Source organism: Colletes gigas, unplaced genomic scaffold, assembly GCF_013123115.1.
Source record: "Colletes gigas isolate AHSC1104 unplaced genomic scaffold, ASM1312311v1 Colletes_gigas_Sc00010, whole genome shotgun sequence".
NCBI classification, from domain to species: Eukaryota; Metazoa; Arthropoda; class Insecta; order Hymenoptera; family Colletidae; genus Colletes; species Colletes gigas.
In genome coordinates, this window is record NW_025106639.1 from 6,128,663 (window position 1) to 6,150,956 (window position 22,294).

At 43.6% G+C, this 22,294-nt stretch overlaps 1 protein-coding gene across 1 annotated transcript in view; it reads left to right on the forward strand.

Moving 5' to 3' along the window:
* Nucleotides 1–857: 857 nt before the first annotated feature.
* Nucleotides 858–22,294, forward strand: part of LOC122397824 (CD151 antigen-like) — an 80,179-nt gene continuing 58,742 nt past the window's right edge. The window contains exon 1 of the mRNA XM_043397255.1: nt 858–1,177. The gene's annotated coding sequence lies outside the window, so the exon portion shown is untranslated. The remainder of the gene's footprint in view (nt 1,178–22,294) is intronic.

Consider the following 22,294-nt stretch of genomic DNA (forward strand, 5'->3'; position numbering starts at 1 on the left):
TGCCAACTCCCCCTTTCGCAATATATTCCTTCGCCTATTAATATTCAAACCCACGGGGCTTTGATTTTCTCGCGAGTTGCCTTTATTCGGAGAGGCTCATTGTTGGTGTACCACCGTCCCGTGGGGTTGATAGCACTCATTTGTTTACGTTGCTCGCTGCCCTGCCACGTGTTTGCTAATCCCTTCGTCGCTTTGTTACGTTACACGTACCTACATACACGGTTAACGCGGGAACAATAGACGATCCTACGTAATGGAATTTACGTGGGTCAGTCTTATTGCGAGCGGCCTTCTCCCTCTAGTGTCCCGTTTCCACGTCCCATCGATCTTCCACCTGTCAAATTAAATTACAACCATCGTGCGTATCGCAATTTAACAGCGCCGTAACGATTGAAAATTTTCGCGTCAAGAAACCGGCCGCAATTTCCGCCACGAGAAATAATATCACCGGTTACAAAAACCACGGCAATTTGTATTCGAGGCAAAGAAACCCTGAATTCGGTAGGTCTTTTATTTCTGAAACATTTTCCTACATTGCCGCATTTGGAAGATACGGTTGCACCTTTTTTAAAAATTAACAGAATCGCAATTGCATTTGTCCGGATACACCAGTTATTTTTAAAATATTAAATTCAAACAGGTTGAAATTAATTTACTCAAGTATACTATTTTTTTTAATTAGTAAAATATTTAAATAGTAATATTTATATGACTGTTCGAATAGTCGAACAGTGGCTGTGTGTAATGCTTGGTGCAACAGACGCAGAATGCAGTGTCGTTAAGCGGCGCGTAATTCGAAACTCGAGGCCGTGTGCGTAGCGGCGAGCCGGCACGTCGAGTCAGTCGCGCTCCAGCCGTCGCGGTGGAAGGTGCTTGATTGTTGCTCTCCTTCGTTCCTTAACCTTCGCGCGGCACTTCGAAACGCTTCGCGCCCAAACAACACGGATTGTTTTACCAAGCGGTTCGTGACACGTTGTGCAAACAAAACCAGTGGTCCCCCCGTCGAGTGTCCGACGGTTTCGAGTGCTCGCCGAGGATTCGAGCACGTTGCGCGAACAAGTTGCCGCGTTACGCAACCCGTTGATTCGCGTCACGCGGGAAACGACGAACTTGCGGCGTGTCCTCCCCGCGTCGCATTTTTTTCCGCTGTCACGCAGCCCGTCTCAAGGATTGTCCGGTAAGTCGACTCTTGCTTTATTAGAAACAGTCGGTGCGTTTCGAAAACAGGTGAACGCAAAACGAGCGAAAAAAAAAAAAAAATGGCGGGTATTTTGACATATCGAGACTACGCTGGTCAAATTAGAGGTTGTGCAAATGTATCGATAGACATGTGTTATCGTATGTTTTACGATGTAGTTTACGTATTTGCGTGGAATAACTTTCTGCTTCATTTTCGAGACGTTTCGAAACATTTTTCCCCCCCCCTGGTGAAATATAGTTATTCTTATGAATTATTTTACGCGGGGGGAATAATGTTGATCGTGGCTTTCGTTCGTTTGTCCGTGGTATCGGGACACGGATCCAGCGTATCGTTCGAGCCGTCGACGAAATGCAGATAAATCGCAGGTGATCGATTACAGCCGGCGAATAACGAGTTCGTTAAATCGTGCGGCGTACTTGTTTTGACAGTCATAGAAAGAATTCCGCTGGTTCTTTCCGGTCATACCGGTTCCCATCGTATAAAGGCTATTGAAGGAGGCGTAGGATAGAGACAACAGGAGCAACAGAGAGAATCTCTCGGAAGAGAGGTGCAAAAGAGAGCAATAGGGGACCCGAGCGAACGGATCACTCGACAAGAAATCCGACGTGCGACACTGTACGCTCTCCTCGCGGTTGCCCCTCGAGATGAGCGTGCTATATCGACTGCCCAGACAATTTCAGGTTAATTCTCTTTGGTTTTTGTTGTTGTTGTTGTTGCTGTTATCGACTGACCGTAGCCTGCGTCGTACGGATCGTTTAAGAGAGGATTCACGTCAAATAACAATTTTCTTTAGTCGGAAAGAAGAAGTCGATATCTGGTTCATTTTTATTCAGTTCGATAGAGGGACATTTACTTTATACGTGCGTCAAATTTTAAAATCGACGTGTAAGTTCTCTGGGATATTATGTCACCCATTTTGAAAAATGGCGTTTCCAGATTGGGCTTTAAAGTTTGGCTTACGGTCTAAGAGCAATCTTTCACGGTCTTTTCGAGGCTCGAAACTCGGAGTGTAAAACGTGAAATATCAATTTTCTGAATACTGGATAGCTCGTTTGAATATTTCGGTAGGGAATTACGAGCCTGCATCGAATTTAGCGTTTCTGTTCAGTCTCTGGAAGGAACGCAATCGATCAGGAAATAGTGCTCGCGTTCAAATCGACCAAATAAGCGGAGTAAATAGCTCCGACGACTTTAAAAATTGTTCTTTGATTCGTCAAGTGAACGTGTATCGTTCCAACTATAACCCACTGAATCGAGCTTTTAGTTAAATTGGCTGTGCTCGTTTGCTTTATAGAGCTGGGCAAATTTTGCATGAAATCAAGCCGTGAAAGATCGACGGGAAATAAACGCTTTAGTATATTTTCGCGATAACGTGTATTTGGAATTAAATAAATACAATATCGTTTCATTTTAGTTCGAAGCAATTTTGTCGAAATTAAACAACGCTCTTAAAAACGTACGAGCTTCGCCAGCTAATACAGGAGAAAGAAGGAAGAAACGTTGTATAAAGTTTGTAAATAAATGCTTTGTTTTAGCGTCGGGAACATTACGCCACTCGATTTTTACGCGTGAGAACTTTAAAACGGAAAGTTTACTCGACAGAAGTGACTTCGTACGAAGAACTTGGCGGAATAATAAATTCAATTGTTTATCGATATTACTTTCTGTGATGGAGAATTACTTGGCGCATTCGTGCAATATTTATGTTCGACACTGAAACGAACCGTTTGGAATCTAGACGTGTAAAGTACAATGGAAAAATCGGTTCCTTTTGCGCCGTGGAGAACTCGTCGGGCTTCGTATTTTTCATACGCAAACCTTAGGCTCGTTTTACCCGTTAGGCTTCCTTCGGTCATCTATCCAGGCGTCTAAGGTAGTTTGAATTCCAGACGGATAGTTGTGGTTTCGTGACGCGGAGTTAAGTGAATCGCGCGCGAAGCCAAGGTTGAAGTAGTTTTCTCGTTACTAAAAGTACCGCCGTTGAAAGATTTAACGCAAGTACCGTCTCTCCCTTCTTTCGTATTCAAGCAAACCTACCGGCGAAGAAACCTCCTAGAGTACCGACCGCATGAATATTTCCCCTTTGATTTCATTCGTGCAAGAAGATGGCCCATCGTGGGCACAGAATCTATCGGGAGATATTTTTAATTTGATCGTGGTTTCAATTTTTCTGCGCGCGCGAGCAGCTATAATCTGGAAAGATATCGTGCATGGCGAAAGTTAGTTATAATTAGGTGATCGACGATAAATATCAAACTGTTTTCTTTATTATCGCTTCTACTCATTTTAGAAAGTCGACTTTCACTCTATTAATATGCAAGTTATAATAATATTTGACCAAGTAATATCGGTTCGCGTTGCTAATTCTCTCAGTTCATTTACGAGTATTTTAGAACGTATTTACACGAATATTACCAAATCCTTTCTAAAGAACTTCGTCCGTAACTGGGTTAAGGTTGCAACATTTAAAAGTGAAAAGATACGTTAAAGAACCTCTTCAAGTATCTGTCACGGATCTAAGCTCGACCTTGTATCGGAGTTTGAACTAGTATCTGTTTATCTTCTCCATCGAAGTGCTTGGGATCGAGGGTGCGATCTACTTCATTTGTGACAGCCTAACGAAAAGAATCCGTTATCGTAATTTCGTGCGTAACGCAAAGTCGGTTTATCGATCGTTTAGATTGTACAAAGCTATGCTAATATTTTACACGATACCATGGCATTCTCGAGCCACGCGATAAAGTAAATACAGCTATCTATCCGTGGTGAAATATTTCCGTTTCGTTTAATTCGCGATAGTTTCGAAACTTTTTAGTAGCTGTCTTCTTAAGTAAAAAGCGAAAATTGTTCGTTGCTCTTTCATCGATGCGAAGCAAAGTTTTACAGGTTTTTGCTCCGGCAGCTTGTACGAAGTGTTTGAATATTTTGTTGCGCGTTGTCAAAGAAATTTATCGATTCTGGATACGTCGAAAATTTTAAATATATCGACGTCAACGATTCATAGGCATCGGGGGAAAAAATGTGGGTGGTGTCGAAGCACGTGAGGTATGGATTCCACGCTGGCTCGTGGAAGGGAACCTTCTTGATCGTGCATATCTTTGCTCCCACGCAATAAAAACGTACCCTTCCTGGTGTTTTTAGCAACCGGGGATGAGAAATGGATTTTATACGACAATCAACGGGGAAAATGTTGCCGGATAAAGAAGGACTGCCGCGACGATGCTCAGAGTCAGATTTACATCCCAGTAAAATTCTATCGTTCGTTTCATGGAATCGTTGATACGTTTTATACGTTTAATTGAACTATTGCTTCTGGTATATGATAAAATTTTACGAAAGAACAAAATTGCAACTGCTGTTTCTAATTCTGGGAATCCTCTGTAATCAAATCGTAAAAAGATGGCTGTCACGGCCGATACGTTGGATCGATCGATTCTTTCAGCTTTTTCGGGGCAAATAAAAGCGGTAGCGTGTAAAGATCGGTGGTTTGTTAGGGGATTCGTAGCGTAGGAAGTCGCATGATCCCTCGTAGGCGCTCTCAATTTAGGATTAAGAGTGCACGGTTGTCGTTGGCGGTCAGCGATAGGTAGTGCTCCAACGTTTCGAGGTTACAGCACGTTCTCCAATTACCGAGGCGGTGCTCGCAAGTGTCTCCCACCTTGAATATGTATGCGTCGTTTGCCAGTAGCCGGCAAGAATCGATGAATATACATACAATCAAAGACGATCGTTCCGCGTTCGATTTAATATTAATTGAAAGCGTTGTTCTCCAAATTCGAGGACCCCTGTGCCTCGTCGAGGATTTCCTTTTAACCCGAAACCCATGAATATTGCGTCGATTTCGAGCAACAGTCGAGTACGTAACTTTAACCATTCCGGATTCAAGGATTTTATCGGTAAATTTCTCTAGTTAGCAGAACGTTTCATACAAACCTTTCCGTCTTTTTAATACGTATCTTTTTCCGTGATATTTTTAATCGAGGATAAATAATTGGTAGGAAAATAACAACATCACTTCATTTCTCGAATCTATACACCCACTTGATCTATTCATTTTTTTTTACAGTTATCTTGTATCTGTTCTAGTGGGTAAACTTTGATGCATCATTTTGAAGAAGTTCTTCGTCATAAATCGAGGCGTCGACAAATAAATCTTCGTCTCTGAATCATTCTTGCCATCACAAAGGATTTCTAGTCTTCCTCTTATCGAGCAAGGCAATCATCTCACGCTAATTTATTTCACTTACGTAATCTGTATGGCGTTTCGAAGGTCACAGAATCCTCTTCCATATTCTATATTTTAGTTAAGAAACCATGAAAAATTTCAGTACCTTTGTATCGCTATTGGAAACAGGTCATCGAAGCAATAGAAGCGAACTGAAATGCAAAGGAGAATGTTTCGATAAAAGAAAACTAAAAATGAGAGATGAATATATACCCGTACTATCTGGACAAATAATTTTTATTTAAAAATTTACGAGGCCCCCTTAGTAAGCGGTTTTCTAGGCAAAGTCGAATCGTTGCGTGAACACACGAGGGATCCGTCGTTACGTATGCATATAGGTTAACGATTTCTGCGAGCACACGCACGGATGTTCCCATTTTGAGCGTCGAGTGTTACGTTATCGCCGTTATCGTTTACTATACGCGTACGCGTGTACGTACGCCGTTGGCGTTTTAATTCTGCATTTGGAAGCGCTCGTTCCAGGAAGGGCCGTACACGCACGGTCGGGTGCTTGCAATTACACACGCGTAGAATATAGATTAGAAAAATTCTACCGTGCGCTTACAATAATAGTGATACGATGCATAGTCAAGGTAGCAATTTCATTGCAACGATTCGAAAACGATCGACGAGGCCCAGAGTTGGTTAGATGTATCGCCAACCAGCGTGTTGGTACTCCAAATTAGGAGAATTATACCGTACACTTATAATAATAGCGATTCGAAGTGTAGCCAAGGCAACAATCTCATTGTAACGATTCAATTACGCGCTACGATATTATTAACGAAGTCTAGTTCGATGAGAAAATTGTAATAATAGTAACACGGAGTATCAATTTAATTGCACATTTTAGTGCAGAGCTCGAATCTTAAATCTCAGTTCGATTATCAGAAAATATTCTCTTCTTCCGACGAGATTAAAAATGTAACAGGTTGCTTCCCCGGGGCGGATGCGATACTAATTAACAGGTAATCTAATTCTTTGAAGCATCGCCGTCTCCCGGGGCTCGTGCAATACCTGCCCGAGATAGTCTTGGTGCACGGACTTCTATAGAAACGACGATCGTAAATAAAAATAGCAATTACGATGTCGAGAGGGGTTGACGTCTAGCAATTTTATTCTTCGTGTTCGAACGCGCGACTGAATGGCCTATTGTTCGCGTCCCCGAAGATGACCGAGCGAAAATGGTACCCCCGATGGTCGTGGCTCGTTTTCGAAATTCAAGGGTCAATAAACACGTCGACCTCGCGAAGGCGCGAACCGTTTGGGAACGCCGAGCATCGTCCGAACGCGTTTTTTACCTGTTGCTTACGGTCGCGCGAAACGTTCGATCAAAGTACCGACGCGATTGCTGTTTTAATCGAAACTGGAAGGTCTGCGGAACGGAAATTATTTTACTCTTAGGTCACTTTAGAATTAGTCTTTTCTTTTAAGTTTAAGTACTAAGAAAAGATTCGAGATAGAGATTAGTTTGCGTGACTAAATATCGATAGAACCTGTAAATTTCCTCTTCTGAGTTTTCCAATGAGAGAATAAGAGAAGAGATAAAGGCTACGGGTTTTGGAGCGGTTGTTAAGATCGTGGTAAACACCGATAGCTGGCCACCTAAGGAAGCTCTTGTACTTGTGGTCTTTTGGGCACGAGGTCATAACAGCCGTGCGAAGCAGTCACGCGAGAGATAATGAAAAATTATCGCGTGCAATAAACGCGGTCGTGATAGCTTGGCGCTGAAATGGGTCGGAGCGTAGGTCGATGCTCGAGAGCACGTGCACGCGCGAAGCCACGCGTTTTCGCGCCTCGACGACCCGGGACGGTGTTCGATTGTCCACGAACCGAGAATGATTTACAGCTCGCGAGACCCATCGCCAGACGGACGTTTCTCTTTCGTATTCGTCGCGTATAAATTTCGTGTCCGCTCCAGCGTGCGTCCAACTATTAATTCCAACGTTCCGTATTCTACGATCGACAGTCTGTCATAGAAGATCGAGACAAATACAGAAACGATGTTAAGGCGGAGAGAAAGAAGTTTCATAATTATTAGCGGCCACGGCGATGGTTTCTGCCTAATTTTATTATTATTATTATTGATTTATTAACGGGTAATTAAACCCTTTAGTACAACGATGTAATATCTAAGGAACTACAGATGTGGATTTTACATAGTCAAACATTATCGCTTAGTGAACGTAACAAGAATAAATTAATTTACAATACGTTGCAAGGATAGTTTTAGACTTTCTAATGATTGTTCAATTAAATCTGTTTTTGTGTGTGCGAAATTTACGTTACTAATCATTCTGTTTACACAATTCTGAGATCCAAACGTTGCGCGGTAAGTTTCAGGGTAAAAAAGAAAGTGATTTCTTAAATATCTGGACGGTACATACAACGGAAACAATTGAATAATTGTTGAAGACGAAATATGACCTTTGATTAGCTTACTTACAAATAAAATATCTGCGATTCTTCTTCTATTATGCAGTGTTTGGAGATTAGTAGTAATAAGTAAGCCATCGTAATTATGAGACTCAAGTGGCATCGGACTCCCACTATGTCTAGCAACAAGACGAAGAAATTTGTGTTGAACTCCCTCAATGCTGTTTATGTATGTTTTGTGATAAGGAGACCAAATTATGCTGCCATATTCTAGAATAGGTCTCGTCAAGGCACAATATAAAATTTTAAGTGTTTTGGTTTTGATAAAATATTTGGAAACCCTATGAATCAGTCCCAAAGAGCGGAGACTTTGCGAAATAATTTTTTCGTAATGAATTTTAAAGGATAAATTAGAGGAGAAAGTTATTCCAAGATCTTTAACATGATTAAGAGAGGTTAGCACGGTTCCATTTAAAGTATAATTATAAACGATATTATTTTTCTTATTACTAGACTGCGGATCTTTATGCATTTATGGGAAATTTTAATCCTCAAAAAACTACAGAATGCATTTAATATGCAAAAATATAAGAAATACTTAAAGTAAGATACGAATTATTATATTTAGGGGTCGAGACAGCCCTCTGCGAAGCTTCCGTTTCATTAATTCTATTAATAAAAATGTGAATTTGCATAAAGATCCGCAGTCTACTTATTACTAAACTTAACAGTATGACACTTATCTAAATTGAGGGACAATTTATTTAATGAGCACCAATTCTGAATTTTGACTCGCTCTTGGAGGATCTATGGATCGGTTACGCTGAAACGCGAATCCCGGGATGCGGTCTCGCGGCGTATTCCGTCGATCATAGAGGCACCGTGGTTAATTTTGCTTTGGACGGGGAAAATTCATTAAACCGAGATATCGTCGATGATATCGCCTCGATAGCCAGAGTGTATACACGCCTGTTGGCCCGTACCCCGTGAGAATCGATATTAATAACAAACCTGCGGTTCCCCATCCAACGTGTATCGATTAATTTAATTACGCTAACGTTCATGCACCATTAAGCCTGCCATTTCGCGAATATCAAGCGAACCGTGTGACGAGCCGAACGAATGTCTCGGCCGTCGTCCCGTTAATTACGCTAATAAGTCTCTATATTGAGCGTGACCGCGGGACGTTTCGCCTTAAATCTTTGCCGATTCGCGAGAGACCGTTGCCTTAAAAAGCGACGATCGTGCTCGCTATTTCCTTTGCTCTGCCTCCGTCTCCGTTTCGCCTTCCCATGAACCGCTGCTCTCGCCTTTTCCCTGAATGCAAATTCGCCGCACGAACGGAGCGGACCAGTTCCCTCTACCTATGCCGCCAATTAAAACGCTCCTTTTCGAGCCAGCTCAGAAGCCAGGGATTCGGGACTCGGGACTCGGGACTCGGCGCGCAGAAATCGTCGGGGCTTCGTTGCACGCGGGGGAAAAATAAAATCCGCTCCGTCGAGACCTTCCCGATCGGCTTTTTGTTCGCCAGAGTTGTCGAAAACGCTCGCTCCTCGACCCCGTGGATCCGTTCCAACGGAAATTCGGAGAACGTACCGGGATAAATACGTTATTTCGAAGAGTCTGAACGTTTCACCGGGTCTTTTACTCTCGCTGATCGAACCGCATCTCCGGAATCCGGCATCTAGCGCGTATTTACGCTTGTCCGCCCACCTAACATTCCACTATCTCCGTACCTTCATACTCTGATTACCCCGTTTTTTCCATTCACCGATCAGAATGCGAACTCCTATCGAACTGGCCGCCGATCTATCCCGCGTTTGCTCGAACCGAAACCGTTTTGGAATTTCGCTCGTTTCATTCGTGAGGTTTAATAACCGCTACCGATATCGAATCAATAGCGGACAGTTTATATAGCTTTATCAACGAAATTCTTTCGCAACGCGACCTTGCAAGGCTCCGCTAAGTTGCTTTAGTTACGAACGTGTTTCTACGTTCTCACATTCCTCGTTTGAGAGTCACTGTTCGAGGTAAACTTTCGAGACTTCCTTCGGGGCGAACAATTAATTTTAACCGAAGGGTTAGTTAATTACGCAAAGTTTGGAGCATCCGCCGTAAAAACGCCTCGATCGGCGAAATAAGTTTACCAAACGTGCCGAAGAGACGGGCGACGTAGCCGGGAAGTCTTTTCATCGGTCGTTTAATTTCATTTGCTCGACGGGAATCGACGAGTGTCGGAACGATCGCGGGACAAAAGACGGCGAATACAATAAAATAGAGAACGAAACGGCGAGTCGCGGAGAGAAAATGAAACACGCGTTACGTAAACGAAACAAGTTATGAATTACGTATAGCGGAGATTACGGAGCGTTTAAGTACAGGGGAAATAATCACGGGAGAAATCAACGATATTACGAAACGCGTTGGTGGTCGTAACAATGCGATCTAAGCATTTGCATCGCGAAGAATGCGATTCTTTAAACAGAATTTTCGGATTTATTCATTTGCTGTATGCTCGAAAAATTCGTGATTCGCGACCCGACGAATTCAGGACCTTTCCAGACCCAAAAAGTTCATAATTTCCTTGAATAATTCAGAGGGGCGAGGCACGTCGGGTGCGTGGGCGCGTTAAACGAAAGCAAAGGCCACGCTCTCGTTCATGAGGAAACAAGGAACGTCGTTGTAATTGATTCGCTTGATAGATGTGACATCGACGAGCTCTCACAACCGGTCGACGCTTATCGTTGCTCTAAAAATAATTATTTAACGAGCCGCTAGCTCGATCGCCACTTTTGCGCGGTGCAAATCCGCGATCAGACGTTAATCCACTCCACGCACAGTGTTTTCGACGATAAATACTCCGGCACGCTGATTGTTATTTAACAGATCGAAACGAGACATCGATGGATCGACGGATGTTAAGAATAACTGAAATCGGTAAGGCAGTACGCGATCTACGCACGAAATAAACATACTCATGACATCTATTGTCCAAATATATCTACCATGTATGTTTGTATGTATGTATGTATGTATGTATGTAGGTATGTTTGTATGTATGCATATAAATATGTATCGCGTCGTGAGGAATGCTCTCGAAGTAAAGCGTGAGCCGTTGTAACAGGAACAAAGTAATTTGCTTGTGAAATCGCAGGTAGAAACGACAGTTTTTATAGTTGCATTAAAAAATGATATCGCGCGAGTAAGAAATTCAATTTAAAAATCTCTTTGTAAGTCGATCGTCTGAGAAACAGCGAGCGGAGAACGAAAGGTCCAGCGTAGCGGGATAAGTGATTGTAACGAGATTGGCGGGGCGCGATATCGAACATGACGCAATTAGTCCCCGATACGAGCCCGTTAAAAGTATTCGATCATCGATCGCGACGCGTGTTCGGCTTCGAAAACATCGGGTACGTCGAATTCCCGAGCGATCCTTTGTGCCGGAAGGCGAGCTGTATATTCTTCCCGTCGTCTTTCATCGCGAGTAAAGTGACCGAAAAATTCGTTGGACTGGAATCGGTGATCCTGTAGCTGGCAAGCGCAGCACGTGCGTGGGCGCGTGCCTTTGCACCTTTCAAGGTGCTGATGAAGCCGGGACCGATCCATCCGAACCGTTCCATTTCAAATTCTACGCTCGCTTCTCACGCTCCTCTGTCTTTTGCTTGGAAATTTTTTGCTCGACGAAACGAAAATTCATGCCGGTTTGTGGACGTCGTAAAACCCGCTTCGATCTCTATAAATATTCATTACAATTCGACGGACCTACGTAACGTGTCGCAGAAATGGTAGAAATTCGTCAACAGTTTGGTAAAAGAATTATCTTTTAAGATTCAGACGCGGGGATTTCGATTAATATTTACTTGTACAATAAATGGTGTGTCCCTGGGGTTTGCACCCCCGCTAGAAATGTCCCCGAATGCCAGTTTCCATAGCGATTTCCGAGGAACAGAAACGTACAGCAGGCAGTTACTCTGGTTGTCGGTGAAAATTTCCGATTCTGCGTTCGGTCGCGTTTTCCGCTCGCGCGATCGCATTCTCGTCAGAGATGCAGCTATACGTCGCATCGTAATAGTCACGTGGCCAAATCCGGTCGCGTGTGAATGTGGGAACACGTGTACCCGCCGCTCGTGCTTCCCTTTGTCTTCCTCCGTCGTTGCAACGATATCTCGACCTGTCCACGAGGCATTAATCGCAACGTCCCTTGGAAACACGACTGCAAAGGCCGCCAGCTGTCCCAGTTCGTTCTAAAAATTATAATATGGGCGAATTTGCCTCCGCTTGCAGTATTCCCTCGCTGAATGACTCAATTTCTCCCCCTTGAAAGAACCCAAAGCCATCCCCACTGGCAAAACATTTATATTTCCCACTATATCTTCGCGAGAGTATGGCGGGTGAAGTTTTCAATAGTTATTCCTATTTGATCGAAATTTTCCGGGGCTCCGGTTTCCCATAATCGATAATTTATAATTAAGGTCCGGGGGGAATTTAATTTAAAACTTCTTAAAGTACGAGTCACAGACGTCGACTTAATACTTTTTATTTAAAAATTATTAACGAACGGCCGGCAGATTCCAAAACTATTTAATTAATTAAGTTCTACGCCCTGATTACTGTCTCTTCCTCGAACTCGGCATTGGTACACGGTTCTGCGCCAGGGAACGCTTATTCTAATTGCTCGAACTTTTTCGCTCGAGGGGACTTATTTTAATTTCATAAATAAACAATCGACGGTACCCGTTCCCATTTCCGTTTGATGTCGAACGAGCTTCGCTACAGGACCACCATCGAATTAATTAGTTGATATCTGCGGGTATAAATAATTTAATTTGCGTCGTTATATTCGAGCAGAGGTTATTTTTCTCCGTGGCTTGTATTCGAGCTTGCACGTATCCTTTTATTTAATTAATATTAAATTTCAGTAAAAGGGAGCACCGTTACGTAACGCGATCATTGATATAATTTAAATAAAAATGCAGGGTATGGCGCTATTTGGCAAATCATTTTACGAGTCGCTGTTTCCGGCTGTGTTAAAAGATTTTGAAGCCGAGGGAGGGTCCTAAGGGCAGGGACAGGGACAGCACCTGCACGTTTGCACGGAAGTATCGATATTATTTATGGGGACTTCGGTAGCGCGAAAACGATACTTTCGCAAGGGAATCCTTGGGGGGCTGGAGAGAGCCCGGTTCGCAATTCCCTCGCAGAAACTATGCGCGGCTCGGGCATTTGTACCTGCTCCGGAAATAAAACCTGCTGAGATTTCTCTGAAAGGACAGAGAATTACGTGCTCGAGGTGGCCCGCACCGGGTCCCATAATCTGCAGGTAAACGGACAAGGGAACACCGACGAGTGGAATAACCGTGGGAGGACGATTCGAGAGGCGCGGCAACGAGACACGGCTGAAAATTCAACTAAATTCGAAAAATAGAAGGTCCTCGATGGAACAATGAGAGAGGATCGCGCTGGAAACTGGCCGCCACCGAGCGTAGAAAATAAGAAATACGACACTCGTTAATTACCATAAAATTTCTCTCCAGCGTTCGTGTTCAACGGGGAAAGCCTTGCACCCGGAGTTAGGCAGATTGCAATAGCGAATAAAAATGTTAGATCCTTTCGTAAACTATGTTATTGCGTTCGTAGATTCTTTAATTTTACAAGAAATGGTCGAGGGGTTCCAAAATTCCTGTTCCTCGTTCCGTGAATAAGATCTATCCGATTCCTTGTCGTACCAGTTTTCGGATCCTTTTTCAGCGTGGACCCAGGACGAAAAAGAATTTACCTGTTACGTTCTTCGAGTCTTAAGGGAAATCCCTTTAGGGTCGCTCGGAAAGTTGGCGATCTTTGCCTCTGCTTCTTGAAATTTCGCGCGAGAGGCAGATTTCCAAAGTTGCAGATTAAATATAGTGACGTTTTCCGAGTTGGCGGGTCGCTTCTATCGAACTTCCGTCTTGGAAACTTAATCTTGCAAATTACGGAAAATTCGGGAACGAGTTGTACAGCTGTCCTAGGTGTCCAGAAGTTTAGTTATATACGGGGTAACGCACGATTTTCGTAAAAAGAAGTTCTGGATAAAAATCTGTCAGGATTGTACGCATTGTAATGTCCAAATACGTTTACGTGGCAGTATAGTATAAAGTATTTCGTTACTTCATGGACGAATTCAATACATCGAATTGATAAAAAGTTCCTGCAAACGTGCGGGTCTCGTCTGACCTCGTTTTCGCGTTACAGTCGTTTTTGTGCTTCGTCTTGGCGCAAGTAATCCCTTTTTAACAAACTTGCATCAAACGAGCACTTTGAAATCGAATACAATCGCATCGACGGGTCTTGTACTACAAATTCGCTCTTTAGCAAATCGAATTCGCCCTCTTGCTTCGATTTTCATCGCAGATGCTTAAAGAAAACAATCTTTTAGAGAAACTTATATGCGTAGCGTTGATGGTGCATATCATAGGTTCGCGGAATCCGGTTACTTTATCTCCAGTTTGCATGGGAAAATTGTGGGAACAGAAAGACGACTGTGTCTCGGGAACAAGGTCAACTAGCGTCCGTATTGCTGGCATTATAAAATACACGAACCTTCAAGAGCATTCTTGTGTCTCTTATAAATTTTAAAGGATGGTCTCCCTGTCTAAATATAAAAAATAAAAGAATACGTGTGAAACGCAATCAGAAAGTACTCTTCGCTAGATATTACATTCCTCCAATAATGGAATCGATCGGTAGTTGTAATAGTCGCGTGTTGTACATAGTGATCCAGTTGCACAATGCGTCGAACGAGGAGCAGCTCGTGAGAGCAGAGAGCAGCCGTGAAAGTAGCTCGTTAAATGGCCGAATCACGTACGAGTCGAGGCGATTTTTATCATCGAGTCCACACTTCCATTCAACGATCTACCGGGTCGTCGCGACGGCTGTTCTTGCGCCGTCGTCGTCGTCGCTAGGATCCGTCAAGACGCACGGCGGGGAACCGTTTCCCGTCTTCGGCGCGAAGAGAAAACCGAGCTTAGCTTTGCCCGGTTCCCGTTTATAGACGTTGGCTCGGTCGTTGGCTTCATTAGCTACGCGCTGCATACGTTAAATCCTAATTAGCCTCGTTTACTTTGGCCCGTCGCGATCGAGATCTCTCCAGGAGCCGCGTACCTCTACCCCAAACTCCTGCAAACTGCCGTACACGCGAGCAAACGCTCCGCGAGGATTTAATTCTCTCTCGGAAGACCTTGGCTGGAAGAACAATCTTAAATCACGAAACTATATTCTATACGATAAAAGAACCGCGTGTTTAGATGTCGAGGAGCTTTCTAACGTATGCACCGACCTAATGGAAGTTAGTTTTGTCTCTCGAACGTTTTGCCACAAATTACGCGGGTGGGGTGGGATCTCGTCGGTGGCTGCTAGATTCCCACCGTTTCGATTCCCCTTCGAAAACAATTTCGCCCGAGGTGCACGCCTCCTGGATCGAGAAAAACAAAGAGACGACCGATCGATCGACTCCGTTCGATCCGAAAGAAAGATAACGAGACGCTTCCGCCTACGCGGTCGATAGAGGCGAAACGACGACTGATTATTTGTTGTCGGGGCAGAGGCAGAGCCGTGCCGGGACTAATATTTTACGAGCCGTTCCGCGAGCCGACGAGAAATCGCGTAGGTGAACGGTGGAAAGGGCCCGTCGGTTCGACGAGGATAGGGATACCTGGAGGACTTAGGATATTCGAGGTTATGTCACGGTTCACGTCGTGACTCACGACGTATTATTAGTCACCGTTCGTTCTCGTGACTTCCAGGACGAGTAGAAAACGGCTTCCAATTGGCTCCTCGCCGCTTCTCCCCGAGATACAAGATCCCGCCGGGTTGAAAAATTTGTCGAACAGAGAGAGAGCCGGTTACGACGCGGGAAATTCGTCTCGAGTCCCGTCGAGTTCGGTTTACCTAAGCGGTACGCGATGTTGATAATGAAAACAGCAAACTCCCGGAGTCTTTCGCGGTGGAGGAGCGGGCTCCAAGGCAAACTCCGGTGCTCCTCGTTCGGATAGGTCTTTGAATAAGCTGTCGCGACCCTGTAATAAACGGTAAATCACAGCAATGGCTTCCACGGCGACGAGCCACCAACTCCAGAGGGGCTGGTTCGATTCAAATAACTCTGCTCTCTAACGCGGGAACAATCGATTTCACCAGGCCACTAAATCGTTTTTAAAATTATCTTTACGGTGAAATAAAAAATACGTCATCTTCGTCAAGAGTTTGCCTCGAGATGCTAATAAAATTAATTCTCAGTAAATCTCTTTTTTACGGTGACCGCAATTTGAGCGCACTGAATTCGTGGAACCCTAAATTAGCTGTAAATTACCGTGTCGTGGGAGAGTTTGTATTTCATCGGGGACGATGATCATTGTTGTTAACAATTTCTTTGGATCGTCGAGCGATCACACGCCCAGCGAGAACGGCTCCCCGGTTCGCAAATGGTCAGTGGAACGATTTCCATCGGTGCATTCATTGTCCGTCGTTGGAGGCGGACGTGTACGCGTAGAATTGCAACAGGAAATCTAATCCGTTCGTCCCACTTTGCAAATGGTCCGTGGCCTTTGCTCTTATTTAATAAACGGGTCGTGAACGTCGGTGCCCGGCGGGGACTTGCCCAGCAAAGTGACTGCGATTAGGCCAATTGAAGCGCCGTTAACCGTCGTCTCGCTCGCGGATCCGTCATGCAATCTGCGATAATTGGCCACCGCGTCGATGTCGGCCAAAATCGCCCAAAGAAAAGGCGCGGACACGGATTCCCCGAAAACTAGATCCGGTTTCCTGCTCCCCGTCTCTCGATTCTTTATTCCAAAGCGTCTAGTTTGCTCCATCAAGGTCGTTGCACCCGGTGGAGACGATTATTAATACTAATATGTAAAAATTGACGAGCATAGCGCTCGGGTATCGAACAGGTATGCAAATAAGTTGTCGTTGGTGCTCGTAGGATGTACTTGTTTGCATGTTAATTTGAAGATCGAGTATCGTCGAGGCCTCGATAAGGCAACGATGTAACTGCTGTAAGAGTCATAGATTATTCCAGTACATTTTTATCCACATAATCGACGGCCCAAAAGGACAAAATTAAACGCGAGCATCAATGGTCTCGTGATTATCTTTGCACTGTATAAATTCAGAACCTAATACGAAGACTGGTACAAGAAGTTTAAATCGATATAATTCGATCTTTAGATCGTTCCCAACTGTTTCGATCCCAACTTGTGTGAAACTTGGAGCCTTTTTGTGCCTCGATCGAGGTTGCAACGGTAGGGTTTATGTTGACGTTGCTCGTAAGCGTCGATCTGTGGATCCTAAAGTCGAGACACGTGGCGCGTCACGCGCAGAGGGCATGTTGGGAGTTGTGGGTTCGATGAAGCAGTTGGTAACGAGTCGGAGCAAGGAACGTTTATGGTACGAAGTTCTGCCAGACTTTCGATGCTAGTATTCCTGGCAGGGGGGCTGTAGCTGATAAGACAGTGCAGCGTTCGTTAATAGAATCCTTCTTGTCGACGTTCGGTTGACGGCACCGGGTATTAGCTATGTAAGTGGATTGCACCCCGGAGACCGCTTGCGTTACCCTGCTGAAATTTCCTACGTTTGGGGGATGGGAGAGGGGGGGAAGGGGGGAACGCCCGGAAACCCCGTGTAACGTAGTTATCTCCCTGCCGTTGGTCGCCGAAATTGCGCTCGGGTGTCCGCTGGCATTGTCGGACGCCGGTTGTATAGCGCCAGTTTTCAAAATTGACTTAGTTTCCGCGGCGTAAGGGGAGCCCCCGGTCACGAAATTGATGCTATCTTGTCGCACTTCCGGACGAACATGCAGTCTTCTTACCCTGATCGTCAAACTTGCGGGATTTTGGTTCGATGGTTGCAACTTGCGCTCCGCGAAAGGACGTAAGCGTTTGGCCGGGATCCAACAGCCCCGGAACAGTTGTCAATCAACCGCTGGATAACACTGGAGACCCGGAAGTTTTGCGATCGGGGGTAGTTTATATTTATATTCGAAATTTGCACCCCCTTCGGGCGAGCTACTCGCGATCCTCCGTCTTTCTTCGCTGTACTTAACACGACGTTCAGTTCACTGTCCCATATTTAGGATGATTGTACATTTTAGCTTCCCTTTCACAATTTTCTAAACCTTCGTTTCTCTACACATATGCACGCGTATTGATCTTTATATACATATGTATATCTTCTGTCTCTACTTCCGGTGCAGGCTATTATTGCCCTTGCTATTATCATGTAACCGAATGGCGAACTTGCAGCGTTTATTAAACCCGGGTATCGTTCGCAATTAGCACGTCCACTGTCCGTGCCCCGTATACGGGCCACAGGTACCGTATTAATAGATACGCGGCCGAGAGGTCAGACAGTGGACGCGTTAACGAACCCCGACAGAGAAGCGCGATCGTCGTCTACGGCCCGAATTTTAAACAGTTTTCGTTTCGTGTTACGCTTGTATCGGGCATTTAACAATTTTTATTCGTTATTCCTGAACAAAACCCCAACCGCTGGCGGGCACCGACGATCGTTCGAGGGAAAACTTTCGTGGACCGTTTCCAATTTTTCTCGCGACGCTCATTCTCGACGATACCGTACGGTTGTGTGTTTGCTCTACCGGCGTTTCTAAGGCTTTTAACCGATGGCTCTACGACTCCCAGCCACGGGCACGCGAAGACCGCGGGCATATCGACCTGTCGCCTCAAGCCTTTCCTTAATCAATACTTCCCGGGAACTTGAGAAATATTTTATTTATCTTATTTATCGTCTTTATTCCGCGAGCTATGCAAAGAGGCGACCGTACAACGAAATGCTGTTACGAACCTGCCCTGTGTGGTTCGATCGAAAACTTCGGTCTCCAGGGTGAGACACGACCACTCTATTTTTTATTCAAGCGCTCTCAAGGTCCTTCGAAGGTCAATTATTAAAATGGAAACGTACATTTTCATTTAAAACAACCAGATTCAAAGACGATCGTCGCTCTTCATCGGCGAGATCAGTTTGACGTGACTGACAGGGGCATTAAAACCGTTGAAAGTTTCGGTTCTTTCGGATCATTTCCTCCCAGCGATCGCGAGGGAACGGAAATATTCTCGTAGGCAGCTCCATCGTCAAAGGAACGTGTACTGTTTGTACGGTGGATTTACCGTGGAAACCATCGACATCGATGAGACTGCTCGTGGCGCAGCTTGAAGCGATATTATCGTTCTAAAGAAGGTTCTCCCATCGAAACGGCAATAGTTGTCGTAGAAGGAGCTACAGAAAACGCGCCTCGGTCTAATTAATGAAATTTTGGGACGTTCGAGTGGTCAAGAGACGGGTTTTGTTCTTCGTTAATTACGCTGCTATAATTCGAGTCTACGTCAATGTTTCTCACAAGGAACCATCGCGAACGGTCCGGCTTCGATTTTGATGAAACTTTGTACACTTATAAAGCAGCCAAAAATAATCGACACGTATTTTTTTTTAGCTGCGGTAACTCGAGTTTAAGGGGTGAAAACACCCCTTGAAGTTTTGGCTCGAAACGGCTATCTCGAAAACGGGAAGACATACAAAAAAATTGTTAATGGGCGAGGTTGATGGTTTCTTATGTACAATAACATGGTGTTAAAAAATTAAAAAAAATACAATTTGTTTATAACAAAAAAAAATTTATTAACTTAATTTTTCATTTTATTGAAATTTTCATAATGACAAAAAATGACGAGCATTTTATTCCAAATCCACTGGTATGCGATTTTTTAAAATTGCCTCCTACAGTTTTGCAGATTTTGATGATTTACATCTTGCGCGCACATCCATTATGATAGTAGCCGTTCTAAATTTGATTTTAATGAAGCACTGTAGGCTTGCGCTACTTCTAGAGGACAAAATCGGGGAAAATACAAGAATATCAATTTGTTGATTGAGCCTTCGTTAAAAAGTTATTAAAAAATTAAATTAAAAAATTTCAAATCCTCCAGGAAAAAATTATTTTCGGTTGCGGGGGCCAATTACAATCATTTTTGGTCAATACATATACCCACGAAATCCTACGCACTTTCGAGAAAAAAATTCCTAATCGAAAATGTAATGTATGGCCAGAAATGTTGTCCGAAAATTTCATGCGGATCTTTAAAATGTCATAACTTCTGAACGGATTGAAGGATTTTAATTTTCAAAAATGCAAACGACGCGTATTTTAATCAAGAATACGTAGAAATCGCAAAAATATGCAAAAAGTTGATCCTTGACCCCGCAAAATGAGAAAAACCCCATAAAAATGGTCCAATCTTCAATCAGCCATAATTCCTACAATAGTGAATATATTTCAATGAAACTTTTTTCTGACGTAGAGCTCATAGGTACCTACAAAAAAGTATTGGCCAACTTTTTTGTAGGGCGCCAAACAAAATTATTAAAAATGAAAAACGAATTTTTAAGAAAAATCGGCAGGGCGTAGGTGCCTAAATTTTTCAGCGAAAAAAAAAAATTTCAAATCGTTCTAAAAAAATTATTTTCAGTTGCGGGAGTCAATTTCAATCATTTTTGGTCAATATATATACCCCCGAAATCCTACGCACTTTTGAGAAAAAAATTCGAGAATGTGTGAAATTTTTCAACAAAATTAAAAAATTTCAAACCATTCTGAAAAAATTATTTTCGGTTGCAGGGGTCGATTGCAATCATTTTTGGTCATTACACATTCCCCCGAAATCTTGGGCATTTCGGAGAAAAAAATTCAGTAAGGGCGGAACTTTAAACGTTAATAATTTCTTAACGAAGCCTCCAACAACAAATTAGTATTCTTGTATTTTTCCCGATTTTGTCCTCTAGAAGTAGCGCAAGCCTACAGTGCTTCATTAAAATCAAAGTTAGAACGGCTACTACCATAATGGATGTGCGCGCAAGATGTAAATCATCAAAATCTGCAAAACTGTAGGAGGCAATTTTAAAAAATCGCATACCAATGGATTTGGAATAAAATGCTCGTCATTTTTTGTCATTATGAAAATTTCAATAAAATGAAAAATTAAGTTAATAAATTTTTTTTTGTTATAAACAAATTGTATTCTTTTAAATTTTTTAACACCATGTTATTGTACATAAGAAACCAACAACCTCGCTCATTAACAATTTTTTTGTATGTCTTTCCGTTTTCGAAATGGCCGTTTCGAGCCAAAACTTCAAGGGGTGTTTTCACCCCTTAAACTCGAGTTACCGCAGCTATAAAAAAATACGTGTCGATTATTTTTGGCTGCTTTATAAGTGTACAAAGTTTCATCAAAATCGAAGCCGGACCGTTCGCGATGGTTCCTTGTCAGTCTTTTCTCCTCTCGGTCTAAACATTCGAACGTGGTGCATAATTCAGAGCCAGCTGTGTAGCTGTGATAGCCAACTGTAAAGTTTAGGAAACATTTATTCCGATCGCGAGAGCCTTAAATCCCGTACGAATAAAATGTTTATCTCTTATCCGTCATCCGAGTGAAATGTTGCCTCCGTGGCGGAACAAGTTCACGTCAGACGGACTATAGCGTTTGAGTAGGTGGTCCACAATTGCTTGAGAGCAGCGTTAGCAACAATGTTTCGCCGGGGCGGGCTCGGAATCGCGCAACTAAATTGGGAAACTTCATGGATCTACGAGAATACGAACGTTTAAATTAACGACGCCGACCGAGCCCGGTTCTTCTTTGAGATATATAGGAATAGAGAGCCGTTGGGTGAGGTTTAATTTCCTTTTCTTTGGCCGTAATCTACGAAGAAACGACACCGTTGTTTCGTTCGTAGTTGCGCCGTACCTCCTGGCGCCGGTTCTGTTTTATTAGGCAGTTTCTCAAAGAACTAGCTTGCGAAACAGAGTCGAAGGCGAAGCTTTCCCCGCGATGGGGCGGAATCTACGGGTTTTCCCGGCGAGGCGCGTACAGCGCGAATCGTAAAACCGATAAAGTGTTGTTTAATTGGTTGTTCCGCCGATAAACCGGCGGCGAACGGTTTGATTAATTAATACCCACCGTCGAGGGGCAAGTTTATCGTCCGGTATCGCCGTCGATATTATATTTTAATTTAGAAATATATTCATACCGTTTGTAAGCGAATATTTTGTCGCGCAAATAAACCGCTAATTAACGCTCGACGGCGGTTGTTTAATAATTAACCCGGCGAGCCTCAAATAATTATTCGAATCTACTGTATCACAGCGTATCACGCAAACGTTTCCCCCTCGGGGGACGAATTGTTTCGATTATGAAATGACCGATTGCTGGCGTCGTAATTCACTCGACTTAACCAATGTCACCAACCGTTTGGATACCTCGCCGCGTAAACTATTTTATTCGAAACGGAGTGCTTTGTTCAACGGATGAATTTTTTACGGGGGAAAAAATGCTACGAGATTGAGACGTTTAAGAAGCAGGAATCCACTAAGGGATAACGCGGAGCATAAAGTATCCAAATAACGCAAAAGGAATTTCTTGCGAGCGTCGATAAATATGTAGCTTCGCGCG